Source organism: Fukomys damarensis, unplaced genomic scaffold (assembly GCF_012274545.1).
Source record: "Fukomys damarensis isolate Sample0158 unplaced genomic scaffold, DMR_v1.0_HiC HiC_scaffold_6, whole genome shotgun sequence".
Lineage (NCBI taxonomy): Eukaryota > Metazoa > Chordata > Mammalia > Rodentia > Bathyergidae > Fukomys > Fukomys damarensis.
This window is the reverse complement of record NW_022900918.1, coordinates 16,982,213-17,003,032: the sequence shown is the minus strand read 5'-3', so window position 1 is coordinate 17,003,032 and position 20,820 is coordinate 16,982,213.

Sequence of the window (20,820 nt, the reverse complement as noted above, 5' to 3'; positions counted from 1 at the left end):
AAATATCTCCTTTGCTCGAAGAGAGGGTGACAAAATCTGTAGATAATCTTAATAAAAAAGAACGAATCGACTTAAATCTGCCTAAATTTTGCCTTTCTTTAAGGCACTTCTTTAGTCATTCCATTTTTTGTTTGTTTGTTTGTTGATCAAACTCAAGGCCTTGTGCTTCCAAGTCAAGCACAATCATCCCCTCTTCATGGGCCTTTCTTATCCTCTTGTGATTTACCTCTACCACTTTCCACTTCCCAGAAGCTCTGAACCCTTCTTCCTTTCTGTAACTCACGATGACATAAAACTCACAATCATCTAGCTGCTCCTCTGATACTCATTTTTCTGTGGAACTCACATACATATGTAATATGTGTGTGTGTGTGTAATTTTAAAATTATTCTTCTCCTGTTACTGTCTTCTGTCCATTTAATTTATAAATGCATTCAAAGTACGTAGAAGAGTAGAAGAAAGCAATCTTTCTTCCCTAACAGTACATTGATGGAAATGTAAATATATAGCTTTGTTTACTCAGTTAATAACTAAATGTGCACTTACCTACTTTACTGGAAAGAGGATTAATCCCACAAATCAAAGCATTTTGTTCTTAGTTCTTGTGTACTGAGTTGTGAACAATACAGTCTTTGGAGATAGTTCATGTGAACTGGGGTAGTTGCTGAATTTCTCTGAATGTCAGCTTCTTTGTCTTAAAATTGGGATAAAAACAAATGTTTACCTTATAGGATTGGAGTATTTATTGCAAGTAATAATCCCTGTGTATTTGTTCAATAAAATAAATTTTTTCTTCTGAGAATAAAGATGATACATTCATTTTTCCACCCTCAGTTTTTCTGATTGTAAGTAGAGGAAAATAATTGGTGCTTCTTACATCATGGTGGTGTAGACACGGAAGGCATTTTCCTTTCACTGTCTGAAAGTTCCATATTTGAGAGTGAACAAAGGTGACAATTGATAAATTAACAGGATAAAAGTTATACAAATTATGTGTACATGTACATAGGAGCCACACTAATTATGAGTCTAAAAAGAGCCAGATGGTTGAAGTTTGAAAGCATTTTGAATTACACAAAGGAAAAGAGGCTTCTGGTGGGGAGGTGGTCACACAAGCTATGGAAGGGGAGGGAGGAAATGTACAATGAACAAAGGTTGTGGTCTTATGCAGATAAAGTCTCTCGTAGCTCTCCTCAGAAGACTACGTGGTATGTTTGCCAAGATTATAAGGAAGTGGCTTGAGATAACTGCATTCCTTCTGCAAGAACTTCTCTTAGTCAGATAGGGAAATTTCAGCCTAATGCTCCCCACCCTACCCTCTCACCTAGTCTTCGGGTAAAGTCAGAGAGGCATTGATCCTAAGATTGTCTGAGCCCTTTTCCATCTGAAGTTCAAAGAATTCAGCTTACCAAAGTGCTATGTGTGGGGCACCACTTTCTAAACTGTCAACAGATGTCTGCAATGAGGAAGGGCTCTTATCTGTCTCCACGCTGCAAGATACAGGTGTTAGGAAGAACGAACACTTTTCCCTCTATGTTACATGGTTCTTTCTGGGAGGCTGAGACAGGAGAATAGCAAGTTTGAGCCCAACCTGGGCAACTTAGCAAGATAAAGATATGGTGTCTCAAAATAGAAAATTTAATTTTTTAATTTAGTTTATTGATACATTTTAGGTTTACAGTACAGTTACATTCAGTATTGGGAACTCGTACCTTTACAAGAGGTCTTGGTTCTCATTTTTTCCCCTTGTCCCTGTCCTCCCTTCACCCTCTTTCATAATAGAACATTTAAAAAGGGCTGGGAATGTGGCTCATTGTGAAGTTACTAGGTTCAGTCATCAGTACAGCAAGAAAGGAAAGAAGGAAGGAAGGAAGAGAGAGAGAGACAGACAGAGAGAGAGAAGCATCAAAAAATATAATAGATTAAACTGCCCAAAAACTTTTAGGGAAAAAAAACAAATTAAAATAAGGCAGACAGTTAAATGAACAAAAATATGAATGAACACTTGACATAAAAGAAAACACAATAAGTAAATGAAATATTAAAGGGTTAACCTTACTACTAACAAGTATATAATCTTTTAAAAAATGATGCACATTTTATGACTAATAACTCATTGCCAAAGCTGGAGACAGCTCAGTAGTACAGCACCTGCCTAGCATGCACCTAGCCCTGCCCAAAGAAGAAGGAGAAGGAGGGGGGAGGGGAGAGGAAGGGGGAGGGGGAGAGGGATGGGGAGAGAGGGAGGGAGAAGGAGAAGGAGAAGAGGAGGAGGAGGAGGAAGAAAATTTTTTTAAGTTTTAAATAATCTTCACATAATTGCTAATTATTTCCATTAAAATTAGGTAATACAAGAGTGATAAAATATATGCACACAATGTATTGTCAACATAATTATACAATCTTTTACAAAGCAATTTACCAGTACAAAGTAAAAAGAATTATATCCACTGTTCTTCCAAGAAACTCCTCTCCTGTGCTAATTATATTCTATAAAAAAAAAAGCCCCAGGAGAAAAATGTGCCTATCTATATTTGTATTTTTGGGAAGAAAAAAAAAACAAATATGTTTTCCTGATCTACCACAAAGTTTATGCTAAGACTTGAATAACAAAAGATAGATGAACAGCATAAATATAAACAGGACAAAAAGAAATCACAGTCAAAGACAAAAACAAGCATATATCTTTCTTTTGCTACACTGAATTTGAAAATAAGAAAAGAAGGAATTTTAAAAAAGGCAGAGTGGTACATACCTCTAACCCCTCTGGGGGAATGAAGCAGGAGGATTGCAAGTTCAAGTCCTAAGTGGGCAGCTTAGCAACTTAGCAAGACTCTCTCTCAAAATTTAATGAATAAATGGTGATAATAAGTAATAAATTAAATAATAATTAATAATATATATAATTAATAATGGGGTACCTTGAGTGCAAAGTCCAGGGTCCATGGGGTAGGGAGGTAACAAGGAGAAATTTCTACTTCCCATTCTGTACAAAGTATTACAGAGATCTGGGAAAGGTGATTTTGGAAAGAATTCTTACCTCTCTGTCAGCATTTTGTCAGTCGTCTTAGGATATCACCTGCCAGGCTTCAGAGCAACTGGGGAGTCTTGGTCACCCTCACAAACACAGGAGAGGAAAAACACAACATATTTTCATCACCTGTCCCAAGTTTCATGACTGAAACCTCCATAACCAAAAACAGAATAACAAAAGACAAGCATATAAATGTATTTAATATATGCTTCACATAAAATGAAAGCCTTAAGAAATGAAGAAAAGGAAACAAGGAAAATGATTTATTTATATGGAGACTTGATCCCCACCACCACAAAATGAAATGTAGAAAAATATTTCGGCAAAATATTCTAATAACTACACTAAGGTAATAGGGTTATGAGTGAATATTTTCTTTGTCTTTAATTTTTAATAATATTTTATGAATTTTAAAACAGAGTAGAGGGCTGGGGATTTAGCTCAGTGGTTCCGCCGTCTGCCTTGCAAGCACAGGGACCCAAGTTCGATCCCTGGTACCAAAAAAAAAAAGAAGAAGGAAAAAGAAAACAGAATAGAAAGCCACATGCCCCACTGGTGATGGCTGGTTTCTCTACCACACAGAGATAGGCTTGAAGTATGGAAAGAAGTGGAGTCAAGAAACTGTTATTTATATCTAAAATGTGCCCCCCAAAAATCCCGTATGTTCAGAGGTGGGGCTTTTGCAAAGGGATCGGATCATTAGGGTGCTATACTTGTAAGTGGAGTAATCCGTGGATGAGCTCAGAACAGAATGTGCTCTTAAGAAGCGCGGCTTTTTCTGGGGGCATGAGCTAGAAGAGAATATCCTTGTCCCTTACTCCTCTCTGTTCTGTCTCATCTTCCTAGCCACCGTGAGCTGAACAGTTTTCCTTTGCCAGTCCCATCTGCCGTATTTTTTCTGCCTCGGATTCAGCCGTGAAATGAACTCTCTGAAACCATGAGCCAAAAAATTCTTAGGTTGCACGTGTCTGTTATTTTGTCCCAGTGATGGGAAAGTGACTAATACAGAGACAGAGCAGCCAGCCCTAAAACCTCTTTCCTGAATTCTTGTATCATCTTCCATGAAATTCAGTAGCAGTTTCTTATACATTGCCTTCTTTTTGGAAAATTGAAACTCATTTTCTCTATCTTATAAGGAGCTCCTATGTTCTTATATTAGCCTTTAAGTCTAGAATAAAATGATTTTTAAAACTGGATTCTGGGAGCTAGGGAACATATTGCATGTAGATTGGAAACCACAAGAGAAAGGCCTTTTACCAGAAGTTAGGCATTCTAAAAGTGAGGCAAATTGTTGAAACTTACTAAGTTATTCTTCATTACCTTTCCAATAATTTTTCAATCACTCCTTTCTAACATTTTCTGATATCAAGTTTTTGTTTGTTTTGTTTTGTTTTGGGTTTTTGGTACCGGAGATCAAACTTGGGCCCTTGTGAGGCAGGTAGTGGAGACACTGAACCAAATCTCCGGCCCTTACTTTCTAAATTTTAGAGATTCATCACAGAAACTCAGGATCTACAGATCTATTAAGTCCCCTCAACTCTATTCTATCTGTCCTATGATCCATTTCATGCCCTCTTTTACTAATCAAAATGTAGAATTCCTCAGATCTAAGGTGTTACTTGTAAAGCAATCAGGTGCAATGTGCAAATGAAATTTGTGTCTAAAATCAAAATGTTTTCCTTCTGCTGAAATCTCTATAAGTGTGAATAGTATCACCCAATTATGGAAGCCAGATATCTAGAAATTATCTTTACACTTCTATCTCCTTCATCACCCTTAATCAGTTTGCCAAGATCCACAAAAATAAACTCTCCTCTATTTCTGGACTATGTCTCAAATTTCAGCTAAATAGTGTGAAACAAGAGTCTGTGAAAAAATTAGTTTAGTACTAAAATAACATTATTATAGGCCTAAAATATAAGAAACAGAATCAGCATGCTCAAAACACAATTTCCAACATTAGGGAAAGTCTTTAACAATCATGCTTGAGTACAATAAAGAACACAGGTCAAAGAAGTTAGGGAAAAGCGTGTAAACACTAATGATAAAGATATTCAAGTATAAGGCTTACTGGAATTTCCGAAATAAAAACTCAGTTGTTAAATTTTCTTTAAGAAACATGTTTAGGGCGGGGGATTTAGCTCAGCAGTTCGGTGGCCTGCCTCGCAAGCGCAAGGACCCGAGTTCAATCCCCAGTACCCCCCCAAAAAAAAGAAACATATTTAATCATTCCCATATGAAATAAAATGAGAAATAAACTGAGTCAGTCATTAAAAATCAAAATAGCATGACTATTGATAAAGCCTGAGGAAACTTAGCTGAGCAGCTCGTTTCTGAACCACTGTACTTAGCATACTTGCCTTGTCCATTAGGCAATGCTGAATAAGAGTGGACCTGTACTTGGGAGGTTGATGCGTGATGCGATTAATGAGTGGACCGCAGTGAAGTAGAGGTGAATTTCTACTCCCTGAAGACTGTCAACCCCTGTACCCAAAAGGGGCAGGACTGACCAAAATGTTCCTAATTTATGTTTCCAAACTATCAATAAGTCACTCTATCTTCCTTTGGTAGAATGAAGAGGTGGATAGATTGTGGATTATACTAATTGAATATGCATTTTAAGAGGACAGCCAGCACCAAATCTCAAGTTGAAAGAGCTCTCAAAATGTCTGTGATGTAGAATTTTCAAACTTCAACTTGTACCAAGACTCTTTGCGGTTGCTCTGTTATACATTTCCTATTTTTCTTTTTTCCATTGGGAAAGTGAATTGCATTTACCCTATCTCAGCACCATCATTATATATTGGATGGGTAAAAGAGGAAAATAAATTTATAGCTTTAGTCCTATAGTCACTGACCAAAAAGCACAACACCTAGTCCTGCTGCAGTGACTAGAGCACCTCCCCAGATACCTTGATCTTTGCATTTGCTCTTGTTAATTTATGTGACTTTTTGGTTGTTTCTCTTGGGGCAGAGTGGTGTATTTTATACATATTTTGCTGCACAGAGCAATTGTGGAAGATACTAGGATATAACCTGCATCCTCTCCTTCCAGGAAAACAGAAGGATTGTATTTCTCCTTCATGTAACTTTTTGAGCCAGGAAAATGTGAATGAAAGTGCCATGTGTTTCTTCCATATGGTAGTTTTAAAAGCCAGTGTGGAGTTCTCTACATTCCTCCTTTTATTCGTGTATGTTTTGGCCCTGGTGACTATGGAACCAACTCCTGAGATAGAGCATCTGTCAGCCTATGACCTTGAAAGATGATTGTGGTTGTTTTTTGTTTTTGTTTTTCCCGATTCCGGAAATCGAACTCAAGACCTCGCACTTGCCACGCAAGAACAGCGCTGTTGAACTACATCCCCTGCCCAAGAATAAATAAAGGCCTGCAAACCATTAAAATGAAAGAAGTAAAGTTGTCTTGGGTTAAGCATTACTGAGATTTGGGGTTGCTACTGCAGCATGATCTAATGCATTCTAAAATGCATACTGCTTCTTGCAAAGATAGAAATTTGCAGTGAGGAAATGCCAATCTCCTGCTTTTCATTAGGTACTATTCTTTTTTCCTTTTAAATATACTAAAGCTTTTTAATTTTTATTGACTGCAGTGTTAAGTTCCATACAGATTCTATTTAGTCAGACAGTACTACAAATGCTTATAAATAGGCATGTTTAGCCAAATATTCGGATAGATGCGATTTTTATATTGTCGTTGTTGTTGTTGTTGTGGAATGGCTTAGACATGTAAAAAGAAATCTAAGTAAGTTTTTGTCTTCCTTCAAGATTTAAGTAGAAAAACCATGCTAGAGAGTTCTTACATGAAGTAGCTGATATTTCATAAGACTGAATTCTCAAGAGCCTAACAAAGAAGAGTACCTATGAATGTTCCAAACCTTGAAAATCATTTATTTCTCTAATATCTTTTTTTCTGAAATATGTTTGCTCTTTATTTTTCTCTCAGAAAGAGCTAAATTTATGTCTATCTAATATTGATTACTTGGGTCAGAAACTAATGACATAGGTCTGGAGATTTAGCTCAGAGGCACCGCTCCTGCCTTGCAAGCACAAGGTCCTGTGTTCAATCCCAGTACCAACAACAAAAAGGGGGTGGGGACAAAGACTAGAAGACCAAAATCTCAAGTGTTTTATATCTACTTCAACCAATTTCAGATGAGTGGTCAGAAATGTAGAAGACCTCTTAATCTGTATTTTCTCCATTTTTGAAACTTGGATCCATCACTCGGTTACAAAATTTTGAGATTTAAGACAGGAACTCTTTGTTGTTTCTTCTGAGTCTACATATGAACTGTTTGTTGATCTGGGCTTGATTTAGCTGCTCTTTTTTGGGTTCCTCCATGTGTTTGTAGTTAGCTTAAAGAGTATGGGCAAGGTAGTTGATTTGGTGACACAAACCTCTCACCAGTTCGAACTCAGCCTGGGCAACTTACAGACTTTGCTAGACCTTGTCTCAAAAATAAAATACTAAAAATCAACTGGGGAATTTAGCTTAGTGCAAGATGCCTGTGGCCAATCCAGAAGATGAAGAAGGAGAAGGCAGAGGGGGGAGGGAGAAGGACAACAACAGAGAGAAGAGGAAGAAGGGAAGGAGGGAGGGAGGAAAGAAAGAGAGAGGGAGAAAGGAAAGGAAAGAAAAAAGGACAGAAGAAAGAAAAGAGAGGGGTTTGGTGATCCAAGCTGGCACCGCTAGCACAGTATTTCTGCTCCCGTGGTCTCACCCTTCAGCAAACTACACAGGCTCATTTTCAGGATAATATCAGAGTTCCAAAAGAAGAAACAGAATGATCCAAGTATCTCAAACCTCCTCCTGTATCATCTCCCTTTTCTACTGGCCGAAGAAATACAAGTGGACACATTCAGAATGAGGCATGGCACTATCAAAGGGCACAGACACAAAAAGCAATAGGGATGATTCTCTGAATGACGCTACTGTAGTTCAACTAATGTGCTAGGAAATACTAATCTTGTATAAAAAGCTACGCTGGAAAAAATTTTTCAATAAATTAAAAAAAAAAAAAAAGCTATGCTGGAGAGCCAGGGATTTAGCTCAGTGATTCTGCCACCTGCCTTGCATGCACAAGCTCAAGGTCCAGAGTTCGATCCCTGGTACCAAAAACAAAAAACAAAAAAACACAGAACACCAAACCAAAGTAAACTAAAATGCTATGCTCACCTATACTCTAGGACCATCCTTATAATCTGTTCACAGGTGTTATACTGGCCACCTGCCTGATTATCATCTAATGATAACACTTCACAGCCTAAGTGCCAGAATCGGTGCAGTTTTGTCAAGGTCCTCCTTATCTCTGTGTGTTCCTACTACAGAATTCTCTCCCACACAAGCTCTCATTAAAGATCTCAGTGCCCTGCAAATATTTAGTACCTAAACATGTCTCTATATTCTCTTGATTAAGGATGCAAACAGCCTATGGAAGAGGTTCTTTTTTTTTTTAACCCTGAAATGTTTCTTGAATATGTAGAAATTGTCACTCAACTTTGCATCAAGCCTCAGGCACAGACTGAAGTTAAATGCTATAGCGATAGAAAGTTCATGAAATATATACTTCTACAAAGTGCTAAGACAGTCTGCTCCACACATTAAAATCAAATGTTCAAAACCATATCCAAACACTCTCCATTTCTTACTACAATTATGCTCTCTGTTGTATCTCTCAATGTTTCTGACTCATACAACAAATGCTGGGACTTTTGAAAGACCTAAATAAATAGCATTCTTGCTGAGATTATTTTATTTATTTGAGGGCGCGGAGGTTGAGACAGTGTCTCACTATGTACTTGAGACTGACCTCGAACTTACTATGTAGCCCAGGCTGGTCTCGAACTCTCAGCAATCCTCCTGCCTCAGCCACCCGAGTGCTAAGATTATAGGCTTGCTCCACCACGCCCGGGTCGCTGAGATTATTTTAAAAGTGAAAAAGAAGATATCACAAGTAGATAGGCAAACAAAAATCACCCATATGGTTGATAAGAACAAAGCTAGAGTATGCAGGTTAGAGTGAGAGCCAAATCTGCCTGTTAACTGAAATAAGAACTGCCAGCCATTGGCAGTACTCACAAATGCAGTCTTGAAACTGAGAGATGGGTGGCATGATCTAGTAAGATTTCCCACTGGGAAGCACAAGTTCTCCAGCTTCCTGGTTCTTGCCTCCTTTGGGATTTTATTTCTAGAAAGAAAGAATGAAAAATAAACTAAGCAGGTTTAGTTTATAAGTCTACAATATAAAGCTCAGGCATGCCACTGATTATTCACTGGGACTAACAGGGTAAAGGAATGAAATGACATGAATTGTGTTACCTCAACATTGAAAGCCATAATAGAAGTTGGTAACATATGTTTCTCCCGATTGTGAACAAGTGAAGTAAGAAAAATATCCAAAGATGTAAGAGGAAAATAGTTCTCTGAAATGAAGAAAAAAGAAAATATAGATATTAAAATGGGACATCCCATCTGGGGGTGTGGTGGCACACACCTGTAATCTCAGCACTTAGGAAACTGAGGCAGGAAGACTGCTGTGAGTTCAAGAGCAGCCTTGGAGACACAGTGAGAGCAAGACGCATCTGCCGTACACAGTGAGACTCTGTCTCAAAAAACCAAAATAAAAGAAGATGGGACACTCTAAACCCTGCGTGGTGGCACACATCTGTGATGGCAATTAATTGGGAGGCTGAGGCAGGAGGACCCCAAGTTTAAGTTCAGACTAGGAAAAGTAGCAAGACCCTGTCTCAAAAGAATAAATAGAAAAAGTGTGGGGGTTTATCTGGGTGGAAGAGCACTTGCCTAGCATGTGTGAGGCTCTGGATTCAATTCCCAGTACCTCAAGAAATAGATAGATGATAGGTAGGTAGGTAGGTAGGTAGGTAGATAGATAGATAGATAGATAGATAGACAGATAATAGATAAAATAGGACACTGAATTCTTTCACCCAAGTACCAGAAATTTCTGCATTATATAGGAATTGTGTTTGCATGGTAAAACACTAGAAAACATGGCAAAATATTTGAAAATATTACTTGGGGATTACTCAAATTCAGTCAAGCAATTGATCCCTGAGAGAATCCAAACAAGATGAGCTCCAATATTACCCTAGATTTTTGTCTGGAGGAAACTTTAAGACCATGGCATAGAGGAGTAGGATGCAAAAAAAAAAAAAATAGATCTACAGTAAGTCCCCGAATTATGAATATTTGAGTTGCAAACTTTCACAGATAGGAACGCACCTCACACTGGGAACATTTGTAGAGGCAAACAAATCCTACAAGGAGCTCAGGTGTCTGCCACACATTGTCACAGTTGTGACGCTTATGCTGACCATACAGTGTGAGGGTGTACAGCAGTTCAGCGCAGTCAGGGATTTACTGCATCTCTGTGGGGTTTTTAATGCTTTACATTGTATATTTGTGTCAAAGGTTTGTAAGACTCACTGTCAGATTTTCTAACTAATTCAATTTATGATCGTTCTCCATGAATGGAACACATTTGTAAGTTGAGGACTTACTGTAGTGGTCTCACTGAGTTCTTGAGCTATCTGTAGCGGTTCTGAGTGACCAAGAAAAGAGAAGTGCAGAAGTAAAACATCAGAATGAACAGGGCCAGGCAAAGAATAAACCATAAATCTGTGTAGGGTTTGACTTTTAAACTAAATCTAATATGAGCCAGACGTGGTGGCGCAAGCTTGTAATCGCAGCACTCAGGAGGCTGAGGCAGGAGGATTGCTGCAAATTCAAGGCCAGCCTGGGCTACATAGTGAGCTCAAGGTCAGCCTGAACTACATACCAAGACCCCGTCTCAAACAAATAAATGAACAAACATATAAATAAATGCAAAGGTGCATATAATTGACAAAAATAATTGATAGGTAAAGAACATTTAGTGGTACTATAAGCACAAAAACCCCTGGAGCTCACTAAAAGCTCAAATTCTCACAAGACAAAATAGAATAACCCTACTGAACACACAAAGCATTATCTAGAGAGCTGAGAATGGTCATATCTTAGCACTGGAACTAATCAAGTCCTGCAGAAAAGATTACAGTACTGCTCTCCAAAAACTTTGTGCTTAAACAGATAAATCTGGCCTGCAAAAAGAACTCAAGCAAGTGCCATTTACAAAAAAAAAATCCAATGTCCTTCAAAATAACACAATCCAGTGGCAGGAGAATGTTTTTTTCTGAAGCATCTGAGCCGTGGCTTGCTGCTTGCGACTGGACCTCTTTCTCTCAGTCCAGTTCATCTGTGTAGAATGCACCAGAAATGTGGCATCACCGTCTCCACATAAATTGATAACAAACACATGAAAATCCCAAAACACCTCACTGATGTGAAAAAGCTATGGAAGAAAGAGAAAGAAAAAGCTACAGAAGCCTAGATACCAGAAAGTAGAGAACTTCAACATAGAGAAGAATAATATGGGATTATAGGGCAGCATAATATTGATCAGGAAACTGTGGACTTGGAAACTTACCAAAAATCCAACCTATTACTCAACTTTAGAACTATATACAATGCATTTTTGCTCTAACAAATAATTTGTCATCATAAATTGATATTCTAAATTTCTTACCTAGAACCTTATAAAATAATTGATATGTTTTTAAATTATCCCTTGAAACACATTGCTAGGAGAATAAACAACAAGCTTGGCATGGATGCACATAGTTGTAAATTCTAGCATTCTGGTAGGCTCAAGCAGAAGATCCCAAGTTCAAGCCCAGCCTGAGCAACTTAGTGACTTGGCCAGATCTTGTCTCAGAAGAAGAAATTTAAAGAGAGGAGGGTGGCTCAGTGCAAATGCCCTGGGTTCAATCTTTAGAACTGCAAAAAAGCAAACAACTCCCCCCAAAATAACAACAATCTACTAAATAGAAAAAAAAATTGACAACTATCTCTGTTAAAGACCTGTGTTCAGAACATACAAAAGATTCTCAAAATTTAATAAAACAAATTTCAATATAGAATGACAGACATCTTGCCCACAAAGTTATACAGATGAGCTATAAGCACATGAAAAGATATTGATGTCAGTGGTCATTACAGAAACGTAAATTAAAAGCACAAAGGAACACCAACATGCACCTCTCAAACTAAAATTAGGTAAACAGACCATGCTAAGTAATGGCATAGATGGAACAATTAAAGTGTCATACACACTTAGTGGGAATGTGAAATAGTTCACCACTTTGGAAACCAATTTTGCTATTTCTAAAATAATAATTATAATCTAAAACTGTCTTAAAAATTGACTTAAGCCAAGATTGAAGGGGAACTTATTCAATCACTGGTTTGTTTCACTTCAGGTACAACTGGATCCAGTACTCAATATCTTCAGAACTTAAATTATCTTTTCTCTTGCTTTGCTTTCTTTGAGCTAAACTTAATCCTGCACATTTTTCTCTCTATGTGATGAAACTCAGCTGTGCCAAATTCATCTTCTTTCAGCTTGACGACCTCAGCTAAAAAAGCTTTTCTTTTCTGAATATTCGCTCTGGAGAAAGTCCTGGAATTGGTCTCATTAGCCTGGCTTGGTTCATATGCACATTTCTGAAGTAGTCACTTAGCCACAAGAATGAAATGCTGTGATTGGCTAGGATTCAGCCAAACACATTTCCACATAGGACAAGTCCCACTGGTTCTATGTGGGCCGACTGAGGAGAACAAGGGAGAGTTCCTTCAAAGATAAAGTGCTATTACCAAAGATAGGACAACGTTTATTGTGCAACGCTAACTGTGAAGAAACTTTTTTGAACTGGTGACTGATTTGGAAATATCTTTCTTGTTAGAAGTTCAATGCTGGGCATGCATTAATTACACGTCTGTCATCGCAGGACTCAGGAGGCTGAAGCAGGAGGTTTGATGTGAGTTCCAGGCCAGCATGGACTACATAGTGAGTTCAAGGCCAGCCTGAGCTACCTAGTGAGATCCTGTCTCGAAAAAACAAAGAACAAACAAACAAAAAAGAAGTTCAATACCATCTGGCATTGTTTGTTTGCTTGCTTGTTTGCTTTAATCACCTTTGTTGAGAAAACTCAGTGAACTCGAAAACAAAAAAGTATAGCTGGCCTTTTGTATTCACTGATCCAACATCTACATATGCAACCAACTGTACATACTAAACATATGTGAATTTTTCTTTCTTGTCATTTTCCTTGTCATGGTTCATCTTGATTGTCTTGCACACTGCCTACAGGATGATTGCAGTATACCCCTAGGAGTGCCCCTTGGTCAAGGCCTTTGAAAGGCCTATTTCTCAGGACATTCTAGCTTTCCCGATGCTCTGTTTCCCTGTCCCCATAAGGTGAGCATCTTTGCTCTACTATGCCCTTCTGCCATGATTCCTCTGCCTTGGAGACAACCAATCATGGACTATTCAGGTCCTCTTCTAAGCTGTGGGTGGTAAGTATTTTTTGAAAGCTGACAAATAAACTTGCTAAGTAACATAGTATAACTGTATACATAGCAGTTGCAATGTACTCAGTTATCTTAGTTATTTTCTTCACTGTTGTGGCACAATATCTGACACTCATAAATTAAATGAGGAAAGGCTTATTTGGGCTCATATTTCAGTCCATAGTTGGCTGGCTCCAAGGCACAACAGCATGGTAGAGGGGCATGGCGAAGAAAAGCTACTTACCTCATGGCAGACAGGAAGCAGAGAGGGTGGCGGAAGAGCTGAGGAGGGAGATAAACCCTTCCAGGCCACACCCACCAGAGACCGGCCCCTTCTGACCATATGCCACCACCTTATAATCCTATTATCTTATAAAACCCCTTCTATGAATATATGAGACTCTTGGAAGATATCTAAAAATAAACCATCATAGATGGATGTAAATAATCTACAGATCATTTAAAATATACAGAAAGATTGTGCATAGGTCATATGCAAATACTGTGCCGTGTTATGTAAGGGACTAGTACATCTGTGGATTTTAGTGCGTAAGAGTTCACGAAACCAAGTCTCTCTTCCCCATACAGAAGAACAGCATACTTGTTCCTCTCAGCCACTATAACTGCTTATTTGTGATTGTGTTAATGTTTTTAATCTGTCAAAACAGGTAACACAGGGCTGGGGATTTAGTTCAGTGGCGCCACTCCTGCCGTGAAAGCACAAGGTCCTGAGTTTAATCCCGGGTACAACAACAACAAAAAAAAAAATACAGGTAACACAGAGCCTTAGAGGGGATTCCCTTCTACTGAGGAACATGCAAGTTCCTCAGCATACTGTACTGGCTGAATAATGAAAAGTAATCAGAGAAATTGGTTACGATTACCACTCTAGACTGTGTCTTCTCTTCTGAATTGAACTTCAGAAATGTGGGTTGTTGGTTTGTTTGTTTGTGTGTGTGTTTGTTTGTTATCTTTGGGGTCGTTTTAAATTCTGCTCTCACTTTAGTAATTTTTAATCAAAATAAAATAGAGAAAGCAAGGAGGAAGAGGTACAGTAATTTTACAACCATAAAAGGCTACCTAGCTGAAGACCTGACTTTTTTACTGTTTTCTATTGCTAAGTAGCACATTTATTAAGACATATCAAAAGGCAAATAGGCTGGTTACTGGAAAGAAGTTGATTTGAAGAGCTGAAGTGAGGCGATTACAGAATTGGAGAACTATGAGAACCACTTTCTGAAGAAAATTAATCAGAAAAACACTGCCGCTTTCATCACTGTTTAAAATCAGTGCAAGTGAATGGAGCTCCTCAAATACACCCGAATTTTCCCATATAAAAAGCAAATTAGACTGGGGATTTAGCTCAGTGGCACCAGCTCCTGCCTCACAAGCTCAAGGTCCTGAGTTCGATCCCAGTATCAAAAAAAAAAAAAAAGAAAGAAAATTAGCAATGACTTAGTAATGATTTACCTTAAAAAATAATATGAAATATCAGAGGGGATTTACTAGCCATTAGATTTAGAAACTGCTATTTTGATTTGTATTATTAACAACCACAATGTTGGAGAGATTTCTTTAACCAGTACACTAAGCTTTATTTTAAACAATAACCCTAAGAAAAACTGTAAAATTGTAATGAAATACTTCATAGGCATAGGAAGTTTCATTCAATACATGCACTTAAATTATTTTTGACTTGGTGAAGGAGAAATAAAAGTTACTAAGAATGGATTGTTAAAGATTGTGCCAAGTGTGTATTTAATTTCCCATGATAACAAGAAAAACATTGTGCATTTTTGTTCCATGTGGTATAAAATGGAAATCTAAACATTCCTGAAACTCACCTGATTCAGCAGGGATAAATGCAGATAACTAGGCTTTATTAAATAATAACACAATCATGACAGAAACTTTTTTTAATTCTCAAGTGTTACTATCAGTAAATATGGTAATGAAGGTATAATATTCCCTCTTTATTGGAAGATAAGTCTTATTCCTGTTAAAATAAATTTATTTCTGGGAGGTTTTGTGTGTGTGTGTGTGTGTGTGTGTGTGTGTGTGTCTGAGTCTGTGTGCATTTATGCATCTGTGTGCAATTGAAATTCTGTGCCAACTACTGGATGTTATTTATATATATAGTATTTTTTAAATAATTACTCCTTTAATAAGTTAAAAGTATTGTTTGGTTGGTTCCCTTTAATTTTTAGTGTCTGATTGCTAGATAGAATTTCAGTGATAATAAAGGTGAAATCACGAATATAAGTTCTTAAGAATAAAGGGTACTTAACCCAAAATTTTAAGGGTTCTATGCTGTGTAACAAAGCCACTGACTTTGACACAGTGCCATAGCTCTAGAACTTTGTGCCAGATATTACATTTACCCAGGGTCATTTGAGCAAAAGTAGTGAAGAACGTTAAAGCAATGTTGCATAGCAGATATGCAATATCAATTATATTACATACATTAGTGTTAAGAGTAAAGATTGAGTTGTTTAGGGAAACTGTGGCATTTTCTTTTAGGTAGTGGAAAATTACCAGTAGACAGTATGAGTTTTCTACTTCACTTTGTTTCTTTAGTTTCTCTTCATACCACTTCACTGTAAATTAACATGCTAGTAGTAAAGAAAATACCATCAAAACTATTTTTCTAGGGGTTAGGGGTATAGAATTCTTATCTAGAAGGTGAAAGGTCTTGAGTTCAATCCCCAGGAAAATGGAATAAAGTAATGTACAATTAAAGTTTTCTCAAAAGTAATCCAAGAGACAAAAAAAATGCTACAATGAACTATAAATTCTAGGTTACCTAGGAGGAGGATTGATCTAGGGTGTACAATCCTGGGATAAATTGTGTAATGCTGAGATTAAAGGTGTGTGATTACTAAATTAGTCCTCTCTTTGGTTTAGCATAGTTGTTGGTGTGGAAGGGCTACCCTGGGTATGAGTGGCATCACCCAAAATGCAAGTAGCTTGGACGCATATAAAAGGACAGAAAGTAGGCAGCTTAGTTGCTGCTTCTTCTTCAGTACTTTGTTGCTTTGGCACCTTCTGCTTGCCATGAGCTGTTTCTCCTCTGCCATGCTACCCTTCCTTGAAGCCAACCAACTGTGAACAAAAACCTCTACAAACTATAAGCTACAATAAACTCTTTTGCCTTTAACTTTGACTGTCAGGTGTTTTGTCTCAGCAACAGGAAATGTAAGCAATGGGCTGGAGATTTAGCTCAGTGGTTCTGCCACCTGACTTGCAAGTGCAAGATCCCAAGTTTGATCCCAGGTACCAAAAAAAAAAAGGAATGTTACCAAGACATATGGTCAGAGAAAAAGACAGAGTATATGAGCAATAATTATGTCTAAAAGGTGCTCATTACTTGCTTTCAGCTGGTTGGATCCTATCCAAATTCTACCCTTTTTTTACCTTACTCTTACAAATTCTATGGGTTTCAATTGCAAGAGAGCAACACACAGATCGTGATAGCAATATATCCTAAGCCCTTACTCCACCAACAGGTTCAAGTACAGAGTAGTTTTGTGGCCACAAACATTGTTGCCTTTTTCTTTTTTCTTTTTAGTTTATTGGTACATTTTAGGTATACAGTCCAATTACATTCATTATTAGGATCTTGTACCTTTACATGAAAGGTCTTGGTTTTCATTTTTCCCTCTTGTCCCTGCCCTCCCTTCACCCCCTTCTCCCCTCCCCATTTACAAACACCTTATTTCCATTTTTTCATTTTCTCATATTTTTTTTCTTTTCCCTTATTACCTTTCCCCTACCCTTCTCACTTTCCCTACACTGTTAGCCCTTTTCTTCCTATTTCACATGGTCAATTATCTCATTAGGATCGTATGTACTATTATAGTTTTTCACACCAGAGAAACTCTTCAGTATTTACACATGTGTGACTTATTGAGGATATACTCCTAAGTGAAATGTTGTTGTCTTTGAAACCCACTGAGCTGTAGCTTACTCTTCAATAACATTATATTTGATCCATCTTAGTGACCGATTTTTCTACATTAGTTTATTTAGCAACTACAGTACTTAGTTGAATCCTTAATTTCTCACCCAGCTTCTGCTATCTCTTGCCCTTATATCTACTCTCTGATACCTTATTTCTTGTTCTGAGTAATCTCTTGGGTTGCTTTTGAGAAAACTATAAAATTATAATTCATTTGTACTTCATTTTATTCTACTTTCCTGGGGATTGAACTCAAGACCTTTCACCTGCTAGATAAGTATTCTATACCCCTAATTGAGTATCATTCCCAAAAGTAAAGGTATCTGATCATTAGTTTCCATTCTAATCTAAAAAAGCCTAAGGAATACATAATACACCAAACAGTATTTCAACTGTTTCAGTATTTTCTTTCCCTTGGGTAAATAATGAATCCTTGTACAGAGACCAGAGAAGACTGTCTTCCCTTGATAGCTACAGAAACATATGACTATCTGTAAAGAGACGGCAGTGGATCTAATCACCCACATCACGGTGCAGACTTTTATATAGGTTATCATGTAATCCTCATGTAGACATTACACAAATTTTACACTTGGAAAATGGAGGCCCACAGTGAGCCTCAAAGTGAAAAATGGAGTATGTGATCAGGTGAGGATTTACACGGTCAGCAGTTGTAGTTTGAATTTAGAATCTTCCCTAAAGTTTCTGTGATTAGTGGTGGGGCTTTTGGAAGATGAATGGATCATTGGGGTGCTCTACTCATTAGTAGATCCGTCCACTGAAGAGTTCGTAGCTGAATGTGCTGTGAGGAAGGGGTCTTGGTAGGAAGTGTGTCAGTGGAGGCCTGCCTTTGGAGGGAGCATCTCCCTTCCCAGTTCTACCCTTTTCTCAGCTTGCTAGCTGTCATGGAGCTAATACCTCTACCTTTCTGCTATGCTGTTTCTTCCTTGAAGCCAGCTGACCATGGACTGAATCCCTTTAAATTGTGAGCCAAATTAAACTCTTTAAGTTGTGAGTGTTGCGCATTGTGACTAGCAATGTGAAAGATGACTGATGCAACAGTACAAATTCAAAGTTCTTGTTCTGGGCCAGGAATTTAGCTCAGTGGTTCTGCCACCTGCCTCATAAGCACAAGGACCTGAGTTCGATCCCTGGTACCGAAAAAAAGAAAAAAAAAAAGTTCTTGTTCTAACCTACATTAAAAAAAAAAAAAACAACTGAGGTCTAGTTGTAGTAATGGTTAGGTGTTCTAACTGAGGAACAAAAAAAAACTAATCTTGTTATAAGATGAATTGTTACCCCAAAATTCTCAGGTTAAATTCTTATCTTTGGCATCTCAGAATGTGACAATATGAGGACATAGGGTCTTTAAACAAAAAATTAAGTTAAGATGACATCATTAGGACAGGTTCTATGCTAACATGACTAGCATAGGCATGAGAAGAGAAGGACACAAAAAACAAACACTGGGGATGCTCACAGGTAGAAGAAGGGCCTGTGGAAACACAGTGAGTAGGCAGCCACCTGTAAGCCGCTAGAGAGGTCTTGGAAAAGACCACCTTGACCTTAAACATCCAGCCTCTAAAACTGTAAGACATAAATTTCTCATAGTTAAACTTTCAAGCCTCACATATTTAGTATGGCAGCCCTACCAAGCTAAATAGTTTATAATACTTTATTATTCTCATAGTAAAGAGTACTGGATCTTCTACGCTTTCAAGTGCGATGAGTTATTTTTGTGCTATTGTTGAATGATGAAATTCCTTCTTCTAGGGCTGCAGTCTGATTTCTATATTAATTAAATTTGGCTAATTTTTTTCAATACTGATCATTGAACCTAAAAAGGGAAGCTTTACTTCTGAGCTATTGCTCTAACTTTTTTTTTTTTTTTGACAGTACTGGGGATTGACCCCAGAGCCTTCCCATTGAGCCACATCTTCAGTACCTTTTGGAAACTTTACTTTGAGGTAATCTCGTTAAGTCACTAAGTTGCTCAGACCAGGTTCACACTTGCACTCCTCCAGCCTCAGCCTTCCAGAATGTTGGCATTACAGACTTATTCCACCATGGCCAGTTCACATATTCTCTTGAGAGAAGACCACATCAGTGGATTTGGAGATAGAGATACAAAACAAGATGGAGATATCTAGAACATACCTGATCCATTTGGCACCCTTCTGCTCTCAGACAACTCAGCTCAGTGCTCAGCAGACTCCTAAGAATCTGTAGTGACACAGGGAGTAGAGATGAATTCAAAAGCATGTGGAGATACTGGGCACACCTTATTCTTCTGATACTTAACCGTGCCATGTGGTAGTTAGGCATGCAGATTAAAGACCGACTGCTTGGACGCATACACTGCAGGCACATGTTTCAAAATATTTACTAGTTATACATTTAAACATAGATATGAATATAGAAAGCAGAATGTCCTGAGCCATCTTGTGTTCCTCAGTCTGCTTTAACAGTTATCGGTCTATGGCAAATCTTGTTTCTCCCAGCCATGACCCTGTGCCATTCTCCTCCCACTACCACTCACACACACCAGGATAGCTCTGAGGCAAATCTGGATCTCATAGCAGTTCATCCACCAACATTTATATATAAATATATGCAAAACATGGAATAAATAGATTTGTAATATAGTGTAAAAATTGGTTTAAAAAACATGATCATATTATGTCAACATTATATTCTACATTAAATATATAAATGTATAACCATATGTAGATATACTATCTTAATATTTTTAAACTTTGTTAATGGTCACAATTTTTGACATAACCAGTATTCCTTTGAATAACCTGAAAACAATAATAATTCCTATTATCACTAATATACAGTGTTTCAGATTTTCTGTTTGACTCATACTGTTTTCACAGAAGACTGTGTTATTTATTTGTTGGTTTATTTGCATTACTGGAGGTTGAAACTACTTCCTGCACGCTGAGCTGCATCTCCAGCCCTTTTTCTTTTATTTTTGAGCTAGGATCTCACTAAGTTGCTAAGTAGCCCAGGCTGGGCTTGAAGTTGTGATCTTCCTGCCTCATCCTCCCAGAGTACTGGGATAATAGGCATGAACTACCACTCCTGGCTAACAGTGTGTTTCTAAAAGCATATATTCAGCTCTTGGGAAGAAGTCCAATAGTATGTAGGACTTGCCTAACATGAATGAGGTCTTGAGCTCCATTCCCAGTACCACAATAAACAAATTCATTAATTAAAATCAGATATTCAACTTATTTGTGATTAGCAGAGTTACTAAGACTGCAAAACAATGGATACCCCTTTACTGGAAAATGTCAAAAACAAACGAAACTCATAACCTGCCTACCTGAAAATGGTCCTAAATTTCACATTACGCTTAGAAATTGGGATGTTCTGCTTTAGCTACGAGCTGTGTTT